At 40.9% G+C, this 24,950-nt stretch overlaps 2 long non-coding RNA genes across 3 annotated transcripts in view; one reads left to right on the top strand and one right to left on the bottom strand.

The window, feature by feature from the left end:
• Positions 1 to 8,634, top strand: part of LOC125329723 — a 381,901-nt gene extending 373,267 nt beyond the window's left edge. For both annotated transcript variants that reach the window (XR_007205241.1, XR_007205240.1), the window contains 2 exons: positions 2,260 to 2,500; positions 8,189 to 8,634. This is a non-coding gene — a long non-coding RNA (uncharacterized LOC125329723). The remainder of the gene's footprint in view (positions 1 to 2,259; positions 2,501 to 8,188) is intronic.
• LOC125329724 lies at positions 6,395 to 23,858 on the bottom strand. Its single transcript, XR_007205242.1, has 2 exons — positions 23,776 to 23,858; positions 6,395 to 8,593 (listed from the first exon to the last, which is right to left on the bottom strand). It is a non-coding gene; the product is annotated as an uncharacterized LOC125329724 (long non-coding RNA).
• Positions 23,859 to 24,950: the final 1,092 nt, after the last annotated feature.

Raw genomic sequence — 24,950 nt, 5'->3', positions numbered from 1 at the left:
AAGCAGTAATCGTGATACAGGCAAAGCAGAGATTTGTGTATTGCCTAATGAAGGCTTTTCTTTGTGCTCTGTGCCTGGCCTAGGATTGCTCATATCAGTTTTCCTTTATTCTGTTGTTGTTTGACTGTTAGCACTGTGCTGAAGCTGCCCTAAAGCTGGCTTGGAGGTATGGCTTTTCTTGGTCATTAGGGAGGATGCAGAGGCAATCTTTTCATATGAAAAGCTGTCTGAGGGGTGGGGGCTGAGGTAAAGGTCTCTCATGTTCATTTCTGTCACTGAATTTCCTCTGCCTTTTTTTTATGCCTTAAATATGATTTTTAATCATTTAATAGTCACGAAGTGGTTCTTTCTGTGGTCCTGAACACGTGCTCCTCTCCTTTGAGAACTGTGTTTGCTGTCTTGAGCAGATATCATCCATCCCCTCCCTGTTAAGCCCCTCTGAGTCATTTATAACAGTGTCTGCCTGTATTGGTCCCTGAAACCTCTCCTGTAGCCCTCATCTCTTCCGTAGAAAATTATATTCACATGTCACACTTGACCCTATTCTTCAGGATCTGGCCTGGAAATTGTAAAAATTCAGCCTGACACGGAGCCCGGCACTTTCCAGTTTCTATTTCCTGGGCAGTGTTAGAGCTGTGGATGGCACATGGCAGCCAGAAGTGCAGGCACCCCACTCCTGTGATGGGTGACAACCACTGAGCCACCTGCTCTGTGCCCATTGCTGCCTGGCACAGAGCAGGGTTTGGGGCACGGGGGGCTGCCGAGGCCCTTCCCTGTGTGTGGGGCTGGGACTGCCGCTGGCTCTGAGCGATTGGTGCTCACCTCTTGGTCCATGATGGCTTCTGCCACTAACAGCTGTGACAGTGTCTTTGTTATTTCCCTAATCCCCTCCCCAGGTAAGTGTTTCCAGCACAGGACATCATTAACATTCTCTCACATCATCAGAGATACCAAGTAAGAATTTATTTTTCTGGAGGGAAGTCAAATATGCACTAAAAAGAAATGAGAACCAATTGTGAGTATTTTAAATCAAAACCCTGCTAGAAATGGCATGGCAGTATCCTGTTGCCCACTTCTATGGGAATTAAATATGACTCCTGACTTGTAGGTACTATTTGAGTATTTCCCTGTGCAATATGCTTGGTAATGCAACAAGGGCTGGAGCTCAAATACATTTTCACATGTAAAGATTGTAAGGGAATTTTCTCTAGGAAGAAAAAAATAAAAGAGGCACTGGAGAGCAGAGCAGCCTATAAACCATGCAGAGACACAGCTCAAAAGTGACTTTATTTTGAAACAAAGGAGTTGCTTATTTCCATGAAGCTGAACTGTGTTTATTTCAACTCTGATAAATGGAGACACATGTGACAAATGAATGTCTTAGTAGTTTTGGACAGGGAAACTGATAAGGTCCTATCTTATTTGCATCAAAGTCCTAAAATCCATAGAATTTAATCAAACCAGAAGTGTTCACCGAACTTTATAACAAAATAATACCTTCTATTTTCCTTAATAAACCTGACATCAGCATTGTTAACATTTGGCCTTCAATTTCTTTAAAATTATTTTAAATGTCACCTACTATCAGTATAGAAGGAATGATTTCTAGTAAGACACCAGGATTGAATCACTCTGTAATTATAATAATTGTATTTACAGAGGAGGAAACAGGTTCTCTCATAGGGAGAATATTTTAATTTGTTCTGCTGTTTGTGGTGTCTCCTTTTCTTTTTCTTTTATTTTTTTTTTTCTTTAATTCCCAGTGGGTAGGTTAAAAAGTAAAAAGACAGAATTTTCCCCAGGAGACTGATTCTCCCCAGGCAGAATACATATTTTAAAGTGACTACCATCAATGTGATGTGGTAATAGACCTTCATCCCTAATGCAAGCACTGGCAGCAACTGAGGCATCCAAGGCATCATTTACTAGAATATAACTGCAGATGACTTTTTGTGGCTTTTTGTAGCAATCTGACTTCAATTCAAACCATAATCAGCTAATCACTGGCAATTTTCAGATATGAGTCAAGCTAATTTCAAGACAATCCGCCTTAGTTTCATTGAGCAGCCCTGGGGATGATGTTTATGTTGATGTCCATTAGTATTCCAACTGACAGTAATGTAAGCTCTGCAAAAAGGAAAAAAAAAAATCCCACAAAAAAAAGGCCTCTCTAAAATGAGCAATAACAAAAAGTCTGCCAGCCTTTCTGCAGAAGTGCAGAAAATGGAAGTTTATTTTTCACCACCTGTGTTCCCCCAGCAGGAGATCTGAACCTGGGATGGAGCTGTGTAAGTAAGCAAAGGGTCATTGAGGATACTCACCCTGACTGGAAGGGGTACTTTAGCTTCTCTTCTGCACTGAACGTCAAAACATTTGCTGTGCCTAAAATCGTGGAAACTAAGAATGGGGTTGGAATCAAGGCCTCACAACATGTCTGTGACTTTTTGCAAGAGCTTTTAGCTTCAAACCACCAACAACTCCCCTGCCATGCACCACTAAGGTATGTAAATGAGTCTAGAACCTGATAGATTGAGGGGTCTTTTTCCTTGTGTTTTGCCTTTTAACCATTACTTGAATTGTTTCTCTCTTTGCAGCCTGTAGACTTAGATATACACAACACCCCATTTGCAGAGAAACATGCCCCACAACACAGAGGTGTGGGTCTTCGAGTCATGCAGCCAAAGAGATGCCGTGAGACTGAAGTGGATAACTTAACCAAATGAGCAGATTTCTTTTATGGAAACACTCTATAAGTCCATTAGTTTATGAGCAGAAATTGGGTGGGTAAATCCTGTCCCTGGCACTGCTGAACACAGAGGGGGGTGTTTTTGGCATCTATTTCATGGTGGGGGGAGTAAACACTGAGGTCCATTTCTTGATGCAAGATAATATTGTTATTGCAGTACTAACCTTGCCAGGGAGCATTTGTTTCATTTTGCTATCATGGTTAGCAACTGCAGCTTTGGAGCTATTGCCAGTGCTTCCTTTGCCTTCAGCATGCCAGTAAGAGGAAATTCAAGTGCTGTGGGATCTCTTGGCCTCTTCTTGGGAGCCTCGGAGAGAAACTTCTCAGTGCCTCAGTGCCAGAGACACGCAGGGTCTGTCCCTCCCACCTCAGAGGCCTTAGTGGTCTTGGCACCTCACTGTGGGGGAGGAACAAGACAGAATTTTCACCTAAACCCTGATGGGGAATCCAGAGGGAGAGGGACAGGAGTCTCTTATTGCAGCTACTATTATTTGATCAAGCTTGAAAACAGTAAATCCCACAAAACCCCATGAAATATGCAGCACTAAAAAAAAAATCTTTATTCCAAATCAATCACCACTTAAGCAGACTGAAATGAACAGTAAAAAACTACACCCCCAGTGTGTTGAGCAATCAGATATTCAGTGCTTCATCTTGAGTAACACCAGCCAGGAAACACTTCTGTGGCCATCCCCTGTTTGGATCTCTATTAACTGTGATCACTGAGGAAGTGGACCTGGAGTCATAAACAATTTTATTCAGTGTACAAGGGTGGTGAGATGGCAACCAGAGTGATAACACAGCTAAAAAGGGAATACAGATTAATAGAAAGTGTTCAGAATGTCATTTGAAAAAGCAGCGGTCCTTCACCCTCGATAGCGTGTTCAGCTGGCTGCATCTCAAAAACATGAAGAGCAGAAACAGTTCTACAGAGACAACATGATTGGTTCTGTAGGAAAACTTCCATAAGGAGAGAATGTGAAATGACAGTACCTGTTTATCATGGATGAGATAAATCAGGCAGAACAAGCTCCTGTTAGACAAAGTAAATTAACGGCATCCTTGTTCTCAGAAAGGTCTTCTTTAAGGAGATTTTAAAAAATAAAACATGATTTAATTATGGTGGGTAACAGCAATTGTGAAGCTTGCACTGATCATGCAACATAAACATTATATTGCATGTCACAGCTACACATCAGAACATAGGCAACATTCTTGTGCTATCATACATGTTTTTATGTGGCATATGGCATAGAATCTTCTGATGTATTATATTGGACCACATTAACTTTTATTGCAGTATTACACTGTGATAAGTTGTGTGTATATATCCACATTACAATACATTATGTACGAGATGTACAATGTATGCACACAGTGTTATAGGTCCATGTCTATATAAAACATAATTAAAAATCTAATCTTAATATATTAATACCAAATTTCTTTTTGGTCACATTTAACAAAAATATAGGAGAGAAATAAAAGAGAGGAACCTAAGATGGATGAGAAGAAACTCCCTAGGTGTGTTAGATATAATTATGTAATTGCTATATGAGTTTAGATTATATGAGTATGTATATTTTTATAGACTCCAGATGTTGGACTAGATGTCTAAAATGCATATTTCAAATATATATACACAAATAAAGCATGTTATTATTTTTGTATTTATAAAATCTACAAATCCTATACACGCAGATATTTTTATATATGACATACATAGAAGAAGAGGTGCCATCGTGCTCTATGGGTATATGGATTGATATAACAGCAGTTTTTTCCACGCAGGTCATTCCATAATTGCTCATTAGGAAGGAGGTTGCCTGAAAAACAAAAGACTGAGTAGCAGCAAAAAAATAATTACTGTGGAGTACTGGACACAATTTTTTCTGTGTGTCAATCTGAGACACAGTTGAGATAGTTACACGTTGCCAATGTCTTACAGCAGTTACAAAAGAAAGCTTCCAAGGCCCTTTTCACCACACCCAACCACAAACCCCAAGATCTGTCCAACTGCAATAGTTCTAATTGTCATTCCTTTGTCATTGCATGTTGATGCTGTAGCCGGAAGGGCAGACTTGGTGCTGTTTGCTGGGGCCCGTGGAGGTGTTAAGAACATTTCTGTGCATTTGGGAAGAAACTTCTGCTGCCCAAAGAGGCTCCCAGCTCCACAGAGTGCTGCAGTTGATCCCACGAGGCACCTCATGCCACTTTGGCCTGATGGGAAGTGTGGGAAGGTGTAGTGCCAGTGTGACTGGCCCACAGAGTGATTTAAAATACCTTCCGTGCAGTTTTTGCACAGCAGCACTGCCAGCGCCATAAATATTCATGGGAAGCAAATACAAGAGGAATTTGTGCACAATGAATGTATTTTAAAAGGGTTGTAAAATACTCAGAGAAAATATGTCCAGCATGAACTAGAGGCCCAAGTCTGGGAGTTACTGACACATTCCCCCAGCACTAAGCACCTGATTGCAGCTCCTCAGATTCCTGAGACAGGCCTAGGTCCTGAGCAGAACAAGTACCCATAGGCTTGCTCAGTACTTTGTGTATTCCAGCCCTACCAGAGTGCTTGATCCAGAGATACTCTGCTAGAAGCTCTTAAAGCACTCTCTGACCTGTGGTGCTGCCATATGTCAAAGTCAGATATTCAGTGAGAGAAATGTGGAATTCCCCTGAATAAATAACACAAATGGAAGATTATGAATACAGTTTTGCTATTAAAATGAGAATTTTGTTCCACATTTAAGTAATTTGTCATTAAAAAACACAGCCCAAGTAGTAGATCCAACAGTACAAGAGAAAGGTAAAGTCATGTTTGGTAGCAGGAATGCTAAGCTTTTTTTACCTGGGCTCCTCTCAGAACTATGTTTTAGCAGGATCAAGATTTATTGAGCCCTGCTTGTTTGAGATGAACAGTGGCTTCCCCTTCATAGCTTTTTGCTGGGGGGGAGGTATTCATTCCAAAGGTGAGGAAATGAATCAATATCCATTCCATTGGATGTTGATTTATTGCCATTCTGAATTCCTCCTTCCTTGAAAAATGATGAAATATTTCCATCATTTGTGTGTGTGCAGAATGCACCCAGTAAAGCCTCCAACAGGATCAACATTGTTAAAGGATGGTTTCAAGCCCTGGCAAACACAGAGGTCACAGAGCTCTCCTCAGTCAGACTGATGGGTGGAGTATCTCAGGAACACGTGTGCAATACCTGGGCACTGCACCTGGAGGGCTCTGAGGAACAGAAAACAAAGGCTGTGCTTCAGCACAGACCCCAGCAAAGGCGAGGGCACAGCCAGCAAGCAAGAGATTGAAATGGGAAATTAAGCAGCAGCAAAGGCCAGTGCTGGCAGTGTCAACCCAGCTGTTTCCTGTGCTGCAGGAAGGGCTGGGGACAGAGTGTCCCAGGCTTTCCCATGCGCAGCTGGCTTGCCAGGGTGCAATTCCAGCCACCAGCCCAGTCTCATCACTGTGCATCAGCTGTGTGACCTAAAAGGGGTCGAGGAGCTGAGTGCAGACAGACCTGCATCATTACCTGCAGTGAAAATCCCAGATCCAAAGCCTTCAGGTGCTCTGCAGTGATTAACAGTATCACAGCATCCTGGTGATACATCTTCCTAAAAAACACAGGCTGGGAATAATCCTAAAGTTCATTAATTTATTAATGTGTCAGATGGCCACCCAAACACCTGAGCTGAAGCCAGGAAAAGTCTTTAGCAAACTTCAGTTGCCTCCAGGCTAAAGTCTCAACTTGGAGTGCTACTGGGATGGCTGAGAAGGGGGTCCACAGAGGCACAGTTGTCTCACATGTGCTCTTATTAGCACCCACTCCTCTACTGCCATATGGCACCTTCTGTTGAGATATGCTGTAAACAAAATTGCAGAAGTCTAAATAATATTTAAGTAAAAGCAGCATAGGCCCAAGTGCTTCTTGGTGCAACTGAGAGTTGTAATCATTCCTTTTCATCATTACAGCTAAGTTTGCTCAGCTGCCCTTACAGTGAGTTTCATCTCGGTCTAATTCTTTTCTGAAGTTAGAAGAGAAAGTTCATTTGACAATAATCAATGAATCACACACTATTGGCACTGGGTTAGTTGAGTGCTGATGTGGATGGCAGCTCAGCTGGCCTTCTATTGTAGTAAAGAGATTGAATTTTCAGTAAAACTGGCATCCTTGTAGAGCCCGCGCTGAATTACGGCGCCTGTGGGAAGTCAGCCTTTCCTGGCAAGGAAAAATGAAGTGAAAAGCAATTTTCAGTTAAGAATTTCCTTTCTTCAATGATGAATTCTGGAGCAAGTCTTCAAGTTTATTTGTGCCAGACACCCACAAACACAGGGCTGTGCAGCTGCAACCCTTCTGGAGTAATAGGTCAGTACAGCAGTACAAGGAGAGGTGAGACGATGAAAGTAGTAGTGATTACAAACACTATTCACAGAATCACAGAATATTCTGAGTTGCAAGGCACCCATAAGGACCTTCAAGTCCAGCTCTAAAGTGAGTGGCCCATACAGGGATTGAATCTACAACCTCGGCATTATTAGCACCAGGCTCGAACCGAGTTAATCTCAGGGTCAACTCCAATAACATTTCAAGGAGATTTTTGTTGTTGTTTGGAGAAGATAGCAATATGTGAAGCAGGACACATGGGCAGCAGTTCTAGACAAAAACTAACCAGCTTCAGCATTTGTTTAACACTGGCAAATCACCAGCTCCTATGGATTCCATCAGACACTTCTACTGATTCCTGTCATGCCCACACTAAACCCACCGTTTTCCTGCCTCTTTTCAGTAACTCCTTCCATAGCATTAGTCACAATAAAGGACTAAACTGTAATCACTATAACTTTGTGGTACACCTGCATTTAACCTGACAGAACAGACAGTCCAGAAGAAAATAAAAGAAAATCTTGCTCTAGGTTGGGAAAAAACTTTTTTTATTAAAAAATGGGTCTTAAACCCTGTTTGAAGTTAATTGCCAATAACTTTTTTTTTTGTCCCGCTCCGTTCCCTGTAAGGATGCTTTTTAACTTTTCCCTGCAATTGACCTAAGCCTTGTCCTCTGCTTGCCATGGCTATACAGTGTGTGTGTCAATCAGCTGCAATGACATACATTTAGTTGCAAGTAATTATGTTTGGCCAGATAAAATTGTACAGTTAATTATCACCAGATGTGTTTCAATATAGCCTTTCAACCTCTGAATTATCCAATATACTCTCACTCACACTTTTACTTTATCTCATTAATTGACTCAGTAACTAATCCCAGGCAACTATCTGTACTGTAACCATAATGAGGGAGGTTAAGCTAGGCCATAGGACTACAGGCTAGGCTGTGGCTTTGCCTGAGCTTCAGAAGCCTGAAAGCCTGGCTTTTGAAAGGGCTGGCTTATGGTCCCGAGTCACTCCAGTACCTTAGATATTACCTGTTACCTCCCAGGCACAGCTCCTTTGGAATGTGGAGGTGGTTTTGTTTGCATCTCCGTTGATGAGTCAGAGGAAGCTGGGGACAAGAAAAGAGCTGAATACATCAGTGTTCCCATTCACTTGGCTGAAGAGAAAGCAGAGGAAGAGCTTTGCCTCACAGCTTGACTCTTGGTTCCCAGGACAGTCCCAGGGACACTTATCTATGTGGAGTCCATGGATCATTGCTGGTCTTGGGGCTTTCGTCCCAGAAGAGCCCCTCAGATGTGAGGAGCAGGAAGATCCTTTGAAAAGAGAGGAGCCAGGCCACTGCGACCTTTCTTCTGTCAATGCAATTGAGTTCCTGCCTTTTTTATTTTTAATGTATCTTCCAACCACTTCTTTTTTAAATTTGCACTTCCTCTAGTAATGATGTATCCCACTGGGGGGAAGAAAGGGAAAACTTACTGTTTACCTTGGAATCTTTGCTGAATTGATTAAAGGTATGATAAAATACCCAAGCACTTATTGCCATGATTTATTTAATATGGCTATATAAAAATAGACATTCCAACACCAAATTTTATTCAGAAGAGATAATTCAGAAAGCATATGTTTTATTAAAAAGATAATAAAATGAAGGCAACAACTCTTCATAATTCAAAGTATACTAATGGCCAGATTCTATGATCAATAGTGAGCTCTCTCTTCATTTTGGGTGCCAATTATTGGTAGATAGGGTTACTACAGTAAATTCATATTGGACATTTCTTTCATCTCCATACCAAGCATGATGTAAAAATGGAGTCATGAAAATTCCCTGCCTTAGAGAAAACTTAAAATGACGAAGTTAACACATTTTTGAAGAGTGTTGGCCCAAAAGGCCTAGGAGAACAAGGTTTAAACTGAAGAGGTGGAAGAAGGGTGGGAGGAGGGGTGTGGAATGATATTGTCAATTAAACCCTGGGTGAGGGAATGAAAAATGACATCACCTGCATATTTCTGACACCCACGCCAACACACAGGGCTGATAAACACAGCAAATTTCAGCTTGGTGAAGTGGGACACTTAAGAGTAGATTTAAAGGGACAGTTTCTCAAATATGCTGTTTTAGGGGACAAAGAGAACAATAAAACGGCTGTGTTGTATGTTTGATGCTCATCCAAAATGATTTTGTCTGGCTCATGAAATAGTAAACTTCTTGCCTTAGAGGTGGTCATTCTTCTCATCCTTTGCTTATTCCTTTCTTTCCCTCCCCCAATATCAAGCTCCTTAAAGAAACAACAAAAACCACCACTTTGAATGAGTGAGTTACCTCATCTTCAGGAGGCTTTTATAAATGGAAGGATTAGAGGTACACAGAGAAATTAAGGATAGGAAGACCAGGAAGACAGGCATTTATTTTATTGTATGTGTGCCATGTCACATAAACTGTCAGATGATCTCAAACTTGTGTTGTGCTCATGTTTCTCACTACAAAACAGTGATCTCCCTTGAGAAGGTGAGGATAAATCTCCCTTGGAACTCCACAGGATTTTAGAAAGCAGCTACTGAACCAACAAGCCAGGAGTTCATGGCTTGCCTTTGAGTCCTAACCAACAGAAGCATTTAGAAACCTTGGACAATCTAAGCCTCTGATATGGGGGTTATCAACATCTGGCTTTTAGTGGGTGTGCACAGACCTTCAGGGACAGGAGATGGGCACAGGGCAGCAGCTCCATGCTGAAACCTTACAGCTGAGGTAATGCTAACCTCAGACACGCATGAGTTGTGACTGCAGTGATGAACAGCAAGACACCTGGGTGAGTGCCTGGATGGTCACACCTTTTCCCAGCTCTGTGGTCACTGCCAGTGAGGAAAAGCAGAGAGCAGGGAGGGCCCAATGCAATGTACAGGCTCTTGAAAATCTCAGTCCTCAGAGAGAAGGAAAAAATCTAATAATAATTACAGATAAAATGTAGTTTGTTCAGGAAGCACTGGTTTCCAAAATTAGAATGGGCTCCTTCTACAGCAGTAAAAGCCCACTACAGTAACAAAAATTTTAAAATTCCCTGTCTGTTGCTCAGAGTGGAGTCATGAGTCAAGCATGGTGTGAGCTTCTGCCCTGCACACCTCTCCAAGCCCCTGGCTCAGGAATGTCTCATGCAGCCTGGCTGGCTGGCAGCACCCCAAGGGCAGCCCCTCACCCCATGTGCCTCACACAGTCCTGCCCAAGGTCCCCCTCGTGCCCACCACACGTGGCTGGGTTTCCCCAGGTGGGGCAGGGCTCACTGCTGCCCACTGTCCCCAGCCCCCTTGCTGATAAGATCGAACACAAAGGGCATTTTCAGCACCGTATCCGTGGTTATAGCCAAAGAAAAGCAATTTTCCCCTCAGGAGGTGAAGTCCTATGAGCTCCTTTGCACAGTAACCTCATTGAGCAGCTCCAGAAGCACAAGGTTACTGCACTTACTTAATATGCAACCCAGCACTGTGTATTTTCATACTTAATATGCAGATCTAATTGCTTGCCTGCATTTTGATTACCTTCTCTTCCTGGAATTTGCTCTTGTGTGGCTAATCCTAGTGAACTTCAAAGCATGAACTCGGTGGCTTTTATTTTTTTATTTCTGCAGTTTGTGTCTGAGGCCAATGTCAAAACTCTTTGTAAGGAGCAGGATTTACGTTTTTTAGTTTAGAAAAGAAAAAATAAAGTCTCTTAGCAGTCAGTTCTCCTCTTTTTTTAACCTCAGGACCTTTATGTTACTGACCTGGAAGGTTACCCATTTGGTCTGGCCTTAATTAGCACTTCCACATTGTCTCCTGCCAGCAGCATCCTCAGTCCTGCCTACCTAATACCAGCTTCAAGAATGGCTCATATGTAATCCCTTTCAAGACAAGGGCTATTCTTCATTTCTGTGTAAATGCAAAGCAATTTGTCTAAGTACTTCTCTGTCTCAAACTGCTAAACCCAACCCACACAAATGCATTTCCCTGTAAGTGCCCCCACTTCCCACACTCTCCCTCACTTTTCACATCTTTTCCCATTATCCACCTCACCAGCAATAAAATGCAATAAATTTGTTTGCCTCTTTTGATGTGGTGAGTGTCTACTTTAAATGCCACCTTGTTTAGAGATTAAAAAAACAGAAAAAGGAAAAATAGCCACAGAACAAACTAATCTCCCTTTCCAAATATAAAATAAAAGCTGTCTTATTTTTAGGCTTTGCAGCAGCTCATGTGTCATTTTCATCATTTCTTTCTCTCTCGATGACTGAGAAGCAGTGAGAGGAGGCGAGAAAAGACTTTTTTTTTTTTGTTCCCCCTGGAAAATACATATTCAGAGCTTTCCCTAACCTGATTTCCTTCTGTATTAAATCACCCATAGCCAAAGCTAAAATGAGCCTCAATAACCTGACGTATTTGTCAACTTTTTGTAAAATGTGTATCAGTGATTAGACATTAATATAAGAGCATCAGCAACGTGAATCATGGAGGCTGTAATTTTTAATGTTGTAAATCATTAGATTTGCAGCACATGGCAGCAAGCTAAGAGAAGCAGGGCTTCCAGGGGTGGTTGAGAGCAGGCTGGGAAGTAGGGCAATTTCATCAGAAATGAACCGTCCCTTTAGCCCGAGAGCAGAGGGAAGAAGTAGTGCAAGAATCAATTTTAGACAATACTGGGCCCATTCAGTATCTTGCATGAGTCACACAGGACCTGCTCAGCTGGACCAACAATGAGCTGTTCCAGCAATTCCAGGGACAGCAGATCCAGCCATTAACTCTTTCAATTTCTTGGATTCCTCATGAATAAGAGGAGATTTTTTTTTTCCCTTTTAGTTTTTTTTTCAATACCCTTCAACAGGGAGATACCAACACCAGATGAGCTTCGAGCTCCTGCCCTTGAGACTTAATTTCCCCAAAATGACAACTAATACCTTCACAGAGAGCAGCATTTCTGGCAGGTATCAGCTCAGTGAACACAGGTGGTAATTCATTCTGATGTCTGTATGTCTCTTCACAGGAGGTTTTGTTAGCCAGTGTACTATGCTAGTAGAAACATCTAGCTGGGCTGCACAATTACAAACACAACATTCTGTGCCTTAAATATTTGACTTTTAGGTTAAACTGCCAGGAGAAAAAGGTGAAAGCTTAGTTCATACTACCACAGCTGCTTTGCATCAAAAAGCCCTTTCGGTGTGTAAATACTGAATTTTTCTAAAGGTGTTGACTACCCTAGGAGAAGAAAGCATGAATACATCCAATAAACACCCTTGAAATCCATTCTTCTGCCCTCTCAGCTGTGGTGAAGAAGGTTATTTGGGGAATCTGCCAGCTGATGCACTTTACAGTGATGTTATTTGCCTGTTGGGACCTTTGGCTGTTGATTACAATTTCCAAGCGTAAGGAGCGAGGGCAGCTGCAGAAGGCCTGGCTGTGCTGTGCTGTGCCCCGGGTTTGTCGCTGTGCTCCTGAACAGCAGCTCAAGATCTGGCACCACACGCTGCTGTGAAGGGGTGGTTTGCCCTGAGCTCTGTGTGCCTCTCCCCCCTTTTAGCCCTAGCACCGGGCCTATTTGCTTCCCTGGTAGTTAAGCTGAGTATTCGCTGACTAAACCATAACTCCAGCTCCTGCTTCTTCCTTAGTCTTGCTCCCCAAGCTGTCCCCAGGCCTCTTGCTTGAACCTTTGTCCCAGCTTGCCATCAGCCATGCACAGCCCCAGTCCCTCTGTGTTGGACACGCACCACCCTCTGTCACAGTCCTGCCTTAAAAATAGAACTTTTCCTGTTTCTCTCAAAGACTGCCAATGTTTCTAGTGGAGGAGCTGGAATAAATAGCACATAGCTATTAATTAACACTGGTGCTTCATCTGAATGTTTTAAAGTCTGACAGATCTATTAATAGTAAAGAGTCAAGGCACCTAATTTCTGGGTACTCTAAAATTCAATATCAAGTCTGTTTGACTGTCCTGGATTTCTGTTGAAAATTATCATGCAAAAGTTTCTGCTAAGCTGTGTTTCTTTGTCTTGATGTTATCAAGTTTGGTGCTTATTTGTTCAATGGATAATCTGGATCCTGCAGCAGACTGTCCTCAGGACTGATGCAAGATCCAAAAGGATTGAGGAAAATGTCACTGCCAAACTAAAACCACCAAACCCCACAACAATCTCCTGAGATTAAAAAAAAGAGCAGAAGAGACAGTAAAAAGCAAGAAGTCTTGGAGGATCTTTTTCAAGACTCCAGAACTGGACAGGAGTCACAATTTTCCTTTAAGGACTGCAATTAACCTCCAATCTTGTCAGCTGTTGGTAAGGGTTTTGCTCTATCCTACTCATCAGCCACAGCTGGTTGAGGCCCTAAAGCACAGGGCAGCACAGAATCTACATTTAGCTGGTTTTAACTCACAGCAAGAGCATTAGGACAGGAGTAGGTGCCCTACAAGTCTTTTCTTCATATAGTGGAGGAAGTAGTTTTCTGTCATTCGAGAAAAAGAGAATATGTGGCTGGATAAATGATGATGACTAATAACATGCCCAATAATAATAGTAAGCAGACTTCAGGTGCAAGGTAACATTGTATTTTCCTTTAATATTCACTATTTACCTATCCTCTTGTAGAAGGTCTCATCACAATTAGAAATTTCAGTTCTCGTTCATTAGCACTTAAAGCAGCATAATGTTAATGCTAATTGGACAGAGCAAACAGACATCCTGCTTTTAGAATGATAACTCCCTCTGTGTGCATTACCCTTCTTCTCATATGTATAGTATGGATCTTGCACACTGTGTCTTGTAAAAAAAGAAAGAGAAAAAATAGAGAAAACACTATGTTTCTGAAAGCTAGAATAAAGATTTAACACAATATCTTAAAAAATACAGCATTAAAAGTGAGAAATGCTGAGAGTGAACAAATGATTTTGTTAATTTTTGCATCCATGCGTGATGGAATTCACTCTCTCATCACAGACTGGATTCGTTCCTCTGTTGTGCACTGTTCTGGACATAATGCCACAGAAACTGATAAAGATAAATGGTGATAAAGAAGCAGGAACAAAGATAGAAAAACTATGAAGGATGAGGTTTTTATATCCAAAATAGGGACCTGACTTTTAAAGATAACTACACCAAATAAGATCAATAAAGGAGTAAATTAGACTTGAATTAGGTCCTGCAATGAATCTGTGGGACTTTGTTATTATTTAGCTAATTCCGTGCCAGCCTGAGGAAGCTGGAACAGGGGTTTGTGTGAACAAGGATCCCCAGGTCACACCAAGGGCACCAGCTGCATGAATTGCCCTGTTTCTTTAGCCACCAATCCAGTACACAGGAAAAAGTGCACATTGGGTCCTCTGGAAAAGCAGAAATCCAGATGAACCACAGGGACTGTGGGACCAGAACCAGCTGGAAGAAACGCTGAAGTGTGGAATGATCTCCCCAAGGACAAGATCTTTGCAAGCCAACAACCAGGGCTGTGCCAGGACTAAACCCAACTGCTTGTTCAAAGACTATGGAAGAGTCCTTAGCTATAACTGTGAAAATACAAATTGCCCTGTTTTATTGTATAAACTCGGTTTTTTTCTTTCAAGTGTAACTCAGGAACTATACACCTCTGAAATAGATGAGTATGTTTCATTCATCCTGAAACTTCTCTACACTCAGCTCTCCCTTATAAATAATAGCTCGTTCCTGTGATCAAGCAGTGCCATTTGGAGCACATCCAGAACTGTGGATCAAAATCCACACCTCTTGGGCAGTAACTCATGCCTTGGGAAGCCTCCTATCCGTGCTAAGAAACCATTCAGAAGCACAGCTGTCTAAACAAACAGGCTAAATAGAATTTATTATTTTTTAGTATAGTTTAATGCTCTTGTATTTAGCCATTTTTCAAGTAAAATATCTCTCTCTACAATAATTAAGTAATTCCAGGTGTATATGAGGGACAGTGCAAAGGCCAGTGTCCAAAATGATTTTGATTTAATATTAATGTAAAAAATATCATATATTTACTATAGAGAGTTTGAAAGAATAGCATATATATAGGTGTCACGTATATTAAAAAGAAAAGGAAGGGACACTAGGGAGAACTAGAATTCTAAGCTTGTTCAAAGATGATAGAATTTTGAAATTGGATAATTTTAAAGCTTTTCTCATTTTAAAGACAAAAACCCCATGATATAAGTACCCTCCAGCAAAGGTGCTTGCTTAAATACTGAGTCTGTATCATAATTTTCACAGCCAAAAAAAAAGAGTAACACAAGAGGCACTATTCTCCAGAAAAGACACTTCTGTAAATTTTATATATTCTCCACCCTGGACTTCCATTTCTGACATGCAGTCCACATTCTCTTGATATGGAAGGATGGAAGGAAAAACAACATTTCTTAAAAATACTTTCTTCGATATGGTTTCAAATCAAATTTAGTTTGGAGTTAGACAAGACTTTCAGTAAGAAGGTTCAAAAGCAGATTTTAGTCACAAAATACCCCAGAGGCCTGCTGTATTTTTAGTATCTACAGAGGCATCTCCAGGGCAGGAGCTCTTCATTCTTTCTCTCTCATTTTCCTGACCTCTTGATTGGGAGAGTATTTTCTAGCCATCAGGATGTTTTTAATGAGAAATATTAAAAACTTCATTACTGTGAGAAAAAGTGGGGGGTTTGGGAAAACACACAATGATTTTGTATTTAAAACTAAGTCTTTATAAAGACTCTGCTCTTCCAATTCAGTAGACATCTCTATTCACAAGACCTAAAAAATGATAATTACCCCTGACATGCAGTTTGAGTTGAAAATTTAAACGATAAGCTTTACATTAAGACCACAGTACAGGAAAGGTTTAGTAATAAACAGAGAGTTTATAACAAAAAGTCTTTATAATAAAACTTATAGAAGAGATAAAACATTTCAGCAGAATTTTCAATAGTATTTTTTCACAAAGTTTTCTGTAAAGAACCTGCACCTAATTTTATCTCCAAAGACCAGGGGTGTTAACCACTGATTGAGTCCTTATGTCAATTATATCCAAATTTCCCAGATTGCCTAAAAATATCAGTCATTAAACTCAATGGCAGCTAATCTAGTTACATCCACAGAAACAGAGCTTTCTATTTATTTCTTTTGCCTTTTTCATCTCCGTTTTTATCCCTCTTAATGAGTTTGGGTCCAGAAAAGATGCTCTCTAAAAACTGTGCATGTAATTTCTCAGCTCTAAACAGGAAAATATACTCACAGTACACATAACTGAATTTCTTTTCCCCCCACATGGAGAGCTTGGATCCCATTTGCAACACTTTGACTCTAAAACATTCCTACTTTTTCCTCCTGGGGTGCACTGATAAATAGACTTTGGTGTTATTGCTCCACAGTGACTGAAGTGTGCAGTTCATTGACCTAAGTTTTGAGAGCAAATTGCACACTGAGGCTCCTCGCTTTCCATAAGGGTGAGACTATTTTTTTTTTTTAAACCTGCCAAAATATTATTCCTATTTTTTAATGACCTTATAATGGGTTCAGCATACTCTTTCCCATATTGAAGAGCAATGGCAAAATTACTCCACTGTTGCCCAGCATGTCTGATGCCAGAGCAGTTAAATTAACATTTTTTGAGAGTATTGAATACACCCATGGGCACAGTTGTACACATTCGTACAAGTTATTAACATAAATAAGAAAGAAATTACTGTAACACTTGAGCTGACCTATGATCAAATTATCTGCTGACAAGTCCCACCACATATCAAATAACTTGCTTTTATTCTTTAGCAAAAGTGATGCTTGACAGAGGCACAGTTACAAAACATTGGAAGAGGAGTAACCAAAAATTCTCCGGCTTTACAAGAAGTAAAAATTTCGCTATTTTACAAAAATAGATATTAAAAAATATATACCCTGGGAGAAAAAAAAACCCCAAATCACTATAATCTTGATATATGCCAGTTAAAATTCATCTCATTCCCCCCACTTTCCCTCATAAATCAAAACTGAATGCAGAGATCCCAGGGATGAGGAGCAGGTGGTAAAACAGCATAAAAATCTCTTTTCTATACTTCCACAGAGAACCAAATTCATGTTGAAAAGAATGGGTCATTTTTACTGCTAGTTTAGCCACATGGCTCCCAGGTACCAATTTTGTGAAGTATTATCCATTTTTACTGTGGGTCATTTGTTTCCTCTACAGATCTCCTTGAGACTTACGGAACCTACAGTCATGGATTATTCCAGTTATGCTTTTGAGCGTAGAATGATGATCGGACAGGTTATCTTCCCTTTAATCTGCACAAGGCATGGCAGAGAATGCAGAAATTCTATCCTCTCTAACATAAAACAATTCTCCAATCCCAACATCTGAAAGAGACATGGGCACTGATACCCTGTAAATTGTCCATGCCTCACATTCCTCTAGGCCAGCTGTAACTGCTAAAACCAAACCTACCAGGCAGGCAGCTCAGAAATAAATGTACACAGTTGGAGATTTGCTATAGAAAAGCTTATAGCTTGGATTCACTTGAGAAATAAGAGCCTTGTCCTTGAACAGAAAATCTCTTTCCCTTATTAACCTCCAACTCTTCTCCAGCTTCTGTCCCAATCACATAAAATCATTTGGTTTCCTTCATTTTTTAATATCTGCTCTAAATCCCGAGGCACGTGTCCCAGGTCTCTGGCCCTAAGTACTTCGTGTCAAAAACCTAATGATATCAAGACTAGCAAGTCATGTATCCCTGAGAGCCAAGAGATGGAACATGGATGTCACCAAGTCATGGGTGTCACTGAGACCCTGGACTAAGCAGTGACACAAGAGCCCTCATGCCACCGCCACAGAAGGCCCCTGGGGACAGTCCAAACCAGAAATCTCAGATGCATTAAGGCTTCTAGTTTTTCTACATCTCTACTTATGTATGTAAAGAGAGCTTGGGGTGGCTGCTGAGACATTTGCTGAGCTATTGCCAAGACAAATTGCTGTGCAATCCTGGGACCAAAGGCAGGTCTGAGAGTTAAATTCTTCTTGGTCATGGAAGGTAATGTTCAATCCTCAGGCATGGTAAGGAAAAAATATCACGACAAAACACCCCGAGAGAGCAAAGCAAAGAGTGCAAGGCTGAGCAAGCATTCTGTTTCCATGATCTGTGTGTTCAATCACACAGCACTGGAGAATTAAGTAGTATTCAGGAGGCTGAGAGCACTGAATAGGAATTCATATCAAGTTCATTCTACGGTATCAGACATGATTTGTCACCACATAAGGAAATGTATTTGAGCTACATGAAGGTTGATGCCTTATGTTTTTTAATAAAGTGGAGGACAGATTACAAACCTTTGCCTTCAGCCCCAGCTGTAGATGGAAGCTATTTCCTTTGACATGCAGAATAACTTGCCTTTTTTGAAGTTACAATAGGATAATGTAAAAAGCTTTGAATACCACATAATGTGAAGTGGGAAGGTGTTAAACTACAGCATCTGAAAGAAAATACTGCTGGATATAAAAGAAGGTAGGGCACTAGAGCAAAATAGACCAGCAGAATAAAATCCAAAATGACCATGTGGTACCAGTCTAAAGGGAAGAGTAGACTGATGTTTGCTCCTTTAATTATGGTTTCTTGGAAAGTTCTAACATTTTAATACAGTGCTCCTCATTCCTATCTATGCTCCAGAAAATAAAAAAAAGCAAACCCTTCCAGAGCAGTTAAATCAAGACCTGCTTTCTCCTGGCCATGCTCCTCAGCCACCAGGTCTCTTCCCCTCAGTGATGGCCCTACCCAAGGCCAGGCTGGCCCAGGCACAGGATGGTGACATATCTCCCTCCTTTCTCAAGTGCAGTCAGCAGCCAGGAGGGATGCTGCAAGCATTCAGCTGCACGGCATGGGCAGATTCCTTGAAAGAACCCACTCTGGAGCACCCCTCCATCTAAACAGTAGATATGGAAGACAGGCAAGGATAGGCATCAGGAACTCAGCTACTGGCCCAGTGAAGAGAGAGAAAAATGTTTAATTGTGTCCAGGAAGTTCAGAAGTTCACATCAGCCCTGGGATAAAGGCAGGAAGGTTGTAGGTGTTACAGGAATTATGTGACACTCTGACAAAAGTCTACTAATCCCTTAGGGCACCAAGTATTTTGAGACCTTTAGTATGCTTTATATCCAGTCTGTCTAAAACTCACAAAGCTTAGAGGCACAGATCCCTTCTAGGGCATCTGTTTTGTTTTGGGGTTTTCCTTTTTTACTATTGCACATGCTTTAATTTAATTTCTTCACTTCAGCCAGTGTTGATGCTCCCTTTTTAAGAGAGCTTTCGAATACTGCAAAGAAAGACTTTGCAGAAGCAGCTTTCAGAAAGCTGTTTAAAGATCTGTATCTCAGTGGCCCTGACATCCTCCCACCACAAAGCTTTCCAAACACAAACGTGCATTTTTATGATGTCTCAGAAGAGGCGTGTCAGCCTTCAGGGCTGGCTCCTCACAATGCTGAGGAGGCTGTACAGCAGATGTAGGGAACTAAATCAAGCCAGTTGATTTCTGTGCAGTGTCATGGATGTAAAATCCTCCACGAGGAACAATGTGGAAAGCAGTTGTATTTGTGCATTCATCATATATGCCATGACAAATGACAGTTTTATGGTTAAATGCACTTGAATGGAAGGTTAAGGTTCATCTCTCTCCTCTGCCCTAGACTTCATATATCACCTCAGGTAGAACTAGGAGTCAAATAGTACCTTAAACAGCAGATTTACTTTCCCCTGCCTTGTATTTTCAAGTGTGTAGTAGCAATTCTTCCCAAGCTTGTCTCTTTAGATTAGGCACGTGTGCCTGGAGGTTTGCTTGGGGCTTGGAGCAAGGGCAAGCCTCAAGTCAGGCAGGGACCCTGGAAGCTGTAGTGAAAGCAAAACCAGCAGCACATAAAGCAGGCAATACCTGAGCTCAGTCCAGCTCCAGGGAAGACAGTGTCACGCTGTCCTTTTCTGGTTCTGAGCACTTCCCCAAGTCAGCTCTCAGCTGCAGAGAGCTCCTACAAGAAACCAGGCCCTGGCGCTTTTTCAGAGTTGTATCAGAACTAAGGTTGAATTAAGGCCCTGACAGTTCCTGTGGCATTAGACACATAACAGACAGGTTTTATTTTCTTGTTTAAATATGTGAGTTTCAAAATACTCATAAATCTGGGAGGAGTAAGTACACAAATTCTCTGTATGCAATGAGGAATGCGCTGGCCAATAAGTTTGTTAAGGCTAAAAACTGAAAAAGAAAAAAATAATTAAACCAGAATGCTTCTGTCATTCTTGAGGTAAACCCAAAGATAGGATTCTGAACTTTTATGAAAATCAGAAGGCAGTGAAAAGGTGGGGATTTTTGCCAGCTGACTGTTCAGCACTTTGCCAAGTTGTTGGTGTCTCCTCTCCATCACCTTTGCATGTTATGAACAAAAGTATTTCTCGGTTGCAGAGGTTCATCAGTTCAGTTGTGTTTATGTAGCCCTCAAGAAACCAAAGAACTGCATACTTTAAGTACATGCAGATTTCTGGAAACCACGACATTTTTTGGAGCTGCTCATTTCTCTACAGGTAAAATAAATTCTGAATTTAATTGAGTGGGTTTTTTTCCAGCCACTGTGAAAGATAAGGGGGATGCTGGTTAATGACTACACAGGGGCTGGGCTCCAATAACATTGTGGGCATGGTGGAAGCTGTAGAATGCAGAGATATTGCACATGATTTGTAGGTTGTGAAAAGAGAGTTTTGTACATTTTGCCCTGTGTACTAAAAGAAAGGATTTATTTAATAGGCTGGTGGAGATACTTTAAATGGATAGCACTGTACCTTGAAAGTACTATCCTTGTCTACTTAAATAGATTGGAACTATGCGCTCTTCCTTGTTGCTCCCATCCCATAGAGATGTTTTAGAGGCCTTGTGTGTTCATTCTGCAGGCACAACCGTCAGGCAGATTTTGCTGCTTTACTTCCAGCAGTTAACCAAATCCACATTTCTCCACTAGTAATAGCAGCTGCAGTTTGGCATATTGAATAGGAATCAGAGAGAGACAAAAATCACACTCAAGGAAAGCACAGCAGTGTCTTCAACTAACAGCACTTACCACAAGAATAATAATAGAAGATATGTTAAATGGAGGTATAATTCAAGCAAAATAAAAATGTGTTTGCTAGAAAAGATTGTAAGAAACAATCTGGGCATTGATTATCCATGTCATAAACAGTTTAGGGGAAGAGAGAGCCCTGAATCAGTATTTCCCATGCTTTTTTCTCTGCTGAATTCCCTTAGTAGTGTAATAAAAAATTCCTGGGTAGCTCATACCCCTCCTCAGCATGTTTCCATTTATTTGTTGGGGTTTTTTTTGGTTTGGTTTTTTGTTTGTTTGGTTGGGTTTTTTGGGTTTTTTTTTGTTTTTTGGGGTGTTTGGTTGGTTGGTTAGTTGGTTTGGGTTTTTTGTGGGTTTTGGTTTTTTTTTTTTTTTTTTTCTTGGTCGGTTTGAGGTTTTTCCTCCTTTAATTTTTTTTTTTACTCTTTATATCTGTTTTTATCCTCTCTCATGCTTTCAGTCCTCTTTCTCCATCTCCTTCCTCGTACATTTATTTTCTTGTTGGCAGTTCTCTTAACTTCCTTTCCTAATGTATCTATTTTTCCAGGTATTTTCCCCTCTCCTGGTTTTTTTCAGAGGTGCTGGAGATGCAGACAGTGCTGCTAAAGCTCAGGGCTGAGCTGCTCCTCGCTAGGAACAGGGTGAAAAAAGGCTGAAGAGAGCAGGAACAGCTGCCTGGAATCTGAGCCTGTCACCTGCTCCTTATCAGCTGCTCCTTCAGGAGAGTGCCCTGGGGTCAGGAGGAGTGGAGAGTTCACTGGGAAGGGGGGAAGGATGTGCAAAGCCCTCACTGAGGCCCAGACCCAGATCCAAAAGCTTTTCACAGCCATGAATTGTGCCCTACCCAGGAGTGGTCTCCTGGTAAAAGGAGGCAGTAGTTGCCAGGTTTGGAAATTTGGAGCATTTGGAACATTTTCTCAGACATGCTGTTCTTCAGGCTAATTATTTCACATTTTTCATCCAAGATGAAGGTCATTTGATGCATTGAGCTATCATCCAGGGCCTTGGGGGCTTTGGGGGGACAACTGCACATTATGAACATCAGCTGTGTTTCTTCCCAATTATGCTAAGAGATGCTAAGCCCTAAGAGAGACCTAAAGAAACAAAACTTGCCAGATTGTAGGGGATTGTATCATTCAGAGGCTCTGACAGGCACCAGTTGGATCAGCCATCATGCAATGCAGCTCCCATGATCCAGGATTAATCAGCCAGAGCTCAGCCCCTAGAAAACCCCTGCAGAGCAGAAATTGCCAATCAGCTTCTCCTTCAGCCCTTCAGCTCATCAATACCTCTGAGGCTTTAAGAGTTATCCTGCTTTAATAAAAATGCAAAGCTACTAATAGAAATCTCCACATGGAAATTCTTTGTGCTGATTCAATTTCCTAATCCAATAATTTTATAGAGTCTTGAGGAGAGCAGGTATATCTTGATCAAAATCTTGGATTTTTTCAGAACGGGAAAGATGCAAAATGTAGGAAAACATTTGTGCATTGAGGCTAATAAAAGAGCCAAAAAAATAATATTTCATTGGCCTTCAAGGCTTTTGGAAAAGCCACTCCTGTGGCCAGAGACAAGCAGTGCAAATATGACTATATTTACACACGTTCTAGTGTTAGAAACCACCAGTGTGGCCCTCAGACCAGAAGATCCCTGTATCACCATCCACTGGCTGCTGGAACCTCTGTGGTGACAGGCTGTTACAGCAATGGATGAAGAAGAATACTCAGTTTTTTGGTGGTTTACTAATCTGCAGTGAAATGGTTAATTTTTGGGAGTTTCACTGCACATTCATTACAAGGCAATTTGACTGGAAATTTAATAGGATTATTTTTGACTGGCTGAGGTTAATGGTATTACCTGTTTGGCTTTTATGAAATCTCAGTAATTTAGCAATATTTATCTGAGTCACCATAAAAGTATAGAAATTGATAGTAAAATTAGAGACAGCTGGGAACAGGAGGAAATGAGACAAATTAAACCAAACCCATGCTCTTAGGAAAACACAAATGCCAAATTAAGTATGTTAGGATAACAGTTTAAATAATCCAATTTAACACTAATAAAGGTACTTTAGACCCAAGTTCTGCCTGATTTTATATATGATTGTGCAGAGGAAAACATCAGTCGAGAGGCAGAGAGCCTGGGCCCCACAGGGATACCAAGGGAATGGGCAGCTTGGACACCTGTAACTTTCCGTACTCATTTCACGTATTCCTAATAGTTTTTCACTAAACTACAAAAGCACAGGTTTTGTCCTAGAGAATTGCTAAGGGACAGCATTTATAATGAAAAAGTATATAGAGCAACAAATGGTTTTGGTGTTTCTTAAGGCTTTGATTATTGTAATATTTCTAATTGGTTTCTGGGTTACACAGAGAGAGACTGTTTATCCCAAAGGTTTTGCCCCTGTCTCGTGGCTGCACCTCTGCTTGAAAGCGATGATTCAGGAAATTCTTTTTTTTGACAAAATCATTATTTAGATGGAGGTTCCAGCTAAAGTTTTTGCTTTTTATTTGTCCCTTCGTTTTCTTTGGATATGGGCAAGCCAACTGAAGAGAATACTTACAGGTTTTACACCGTGGTGCCACTTGGTGAATTTTACTCAATGGCTGTTCAGACAACGTTCAATGCATATAAATCTTCTATTCCACAAGCAGAACTGAAAGAAAAGGAAATTTCTTTTCAAGGATTGAGAGCTTTGTTTCACAGTACAGTACACATGTACAGTATGTGGCCAGGAAACAAAAGTCAAAGAAATATAAAGAGAATTGTTACATGGCATACATCAAAAGATGTCAACAGCTGTTCCAAAAAGCAAAATAACTGAGTATGACTATCACCCACAAAGGATGATGACACTGTAACTTTCACATAAGATGCAATTCCCAAAGATCCTTGACTCTTCTTGTTGTTTTATTGTTAATGTTTTATTCCTTTTTCTGTATTTTCATGTAGCTGTGATACTCTTCATATCTTGCTGTTTACATCTAAAATGGGTACCTGAGATTTTGTACATATAAAAGATCTGTTTGGATCCATGCTAGAAGAATACCCTCACAGGAAGGCCTGCAAGGAAAGGAAGCAAATAGAAAAGGTGCTTCATACAGAGGCCTGCAATGACTGTCAAGGTGTGAAACCACTCCAATCTTCCCCTTTGTACAAGCAATTTCACAGACATCACTAGAGCAGGCCACTCAAGTTATGTTCATGAAGAAGCTTTTACTGTAAGCACCTCTGATTCAGAGCCTCGTGAGTCCAGGTCTCCTGAGGACTTTTGGTAGATTTACAACAGAGAAAAGTTGTATGTGTTGACTTGCTGCAGAAAAAAAACCCCAAACAAACCCATGTCTTTATATTGCTGCATAAATGTTAATAAAAATATGTTCAACTCTAGAGCTATGACACTTGGAGGATTCCCAGGGTGCAATAGCTCAAGGAAAAGAGTACTGATACTTAATTGTGGGGACATTTGCTATTTCCTATCCCAAGATTGTACATCCAGGACTCATTCTATGGCTGAACTCCTAGACACAAGGATGAACTTCCCTTATTTAGGGTAAATTGAAGAAAAATATTTTAAAATCAGGTTAAATTTCAGATTTAAAGAAAGGAATTTGTTCCTTGCAACTGGTTTTAAGAGCTACTTTATCAAGAGATTTGATACACTTCATGATTTTGAAAAAGGAATAGCAATAAGGTCCTGTGCCTGGACTTCTGCCTGTGAAGATATTGCCTATATAT

This window comes from Corvus hawaiiensis, chromosome 8, assembly GCF_020740725.1.
Source record: "Corvus hawaiiensis isolate bCorHaw1 chromosome 8, bCorHaw1.pri.cur, whole genome shotgun sequence".
Classification (NCBI taxonomy): Eukaryota; Metazoa; Chordata; class Aves; order Passeriformes; family Corvidae; genus Corvus; species Corvus hawaiiensis.
The sequence above is the reverse complement of the archived record's forward strand: the minus strand, read 5'-3'. Positions and strand labels throughout refer to the sequence as shown.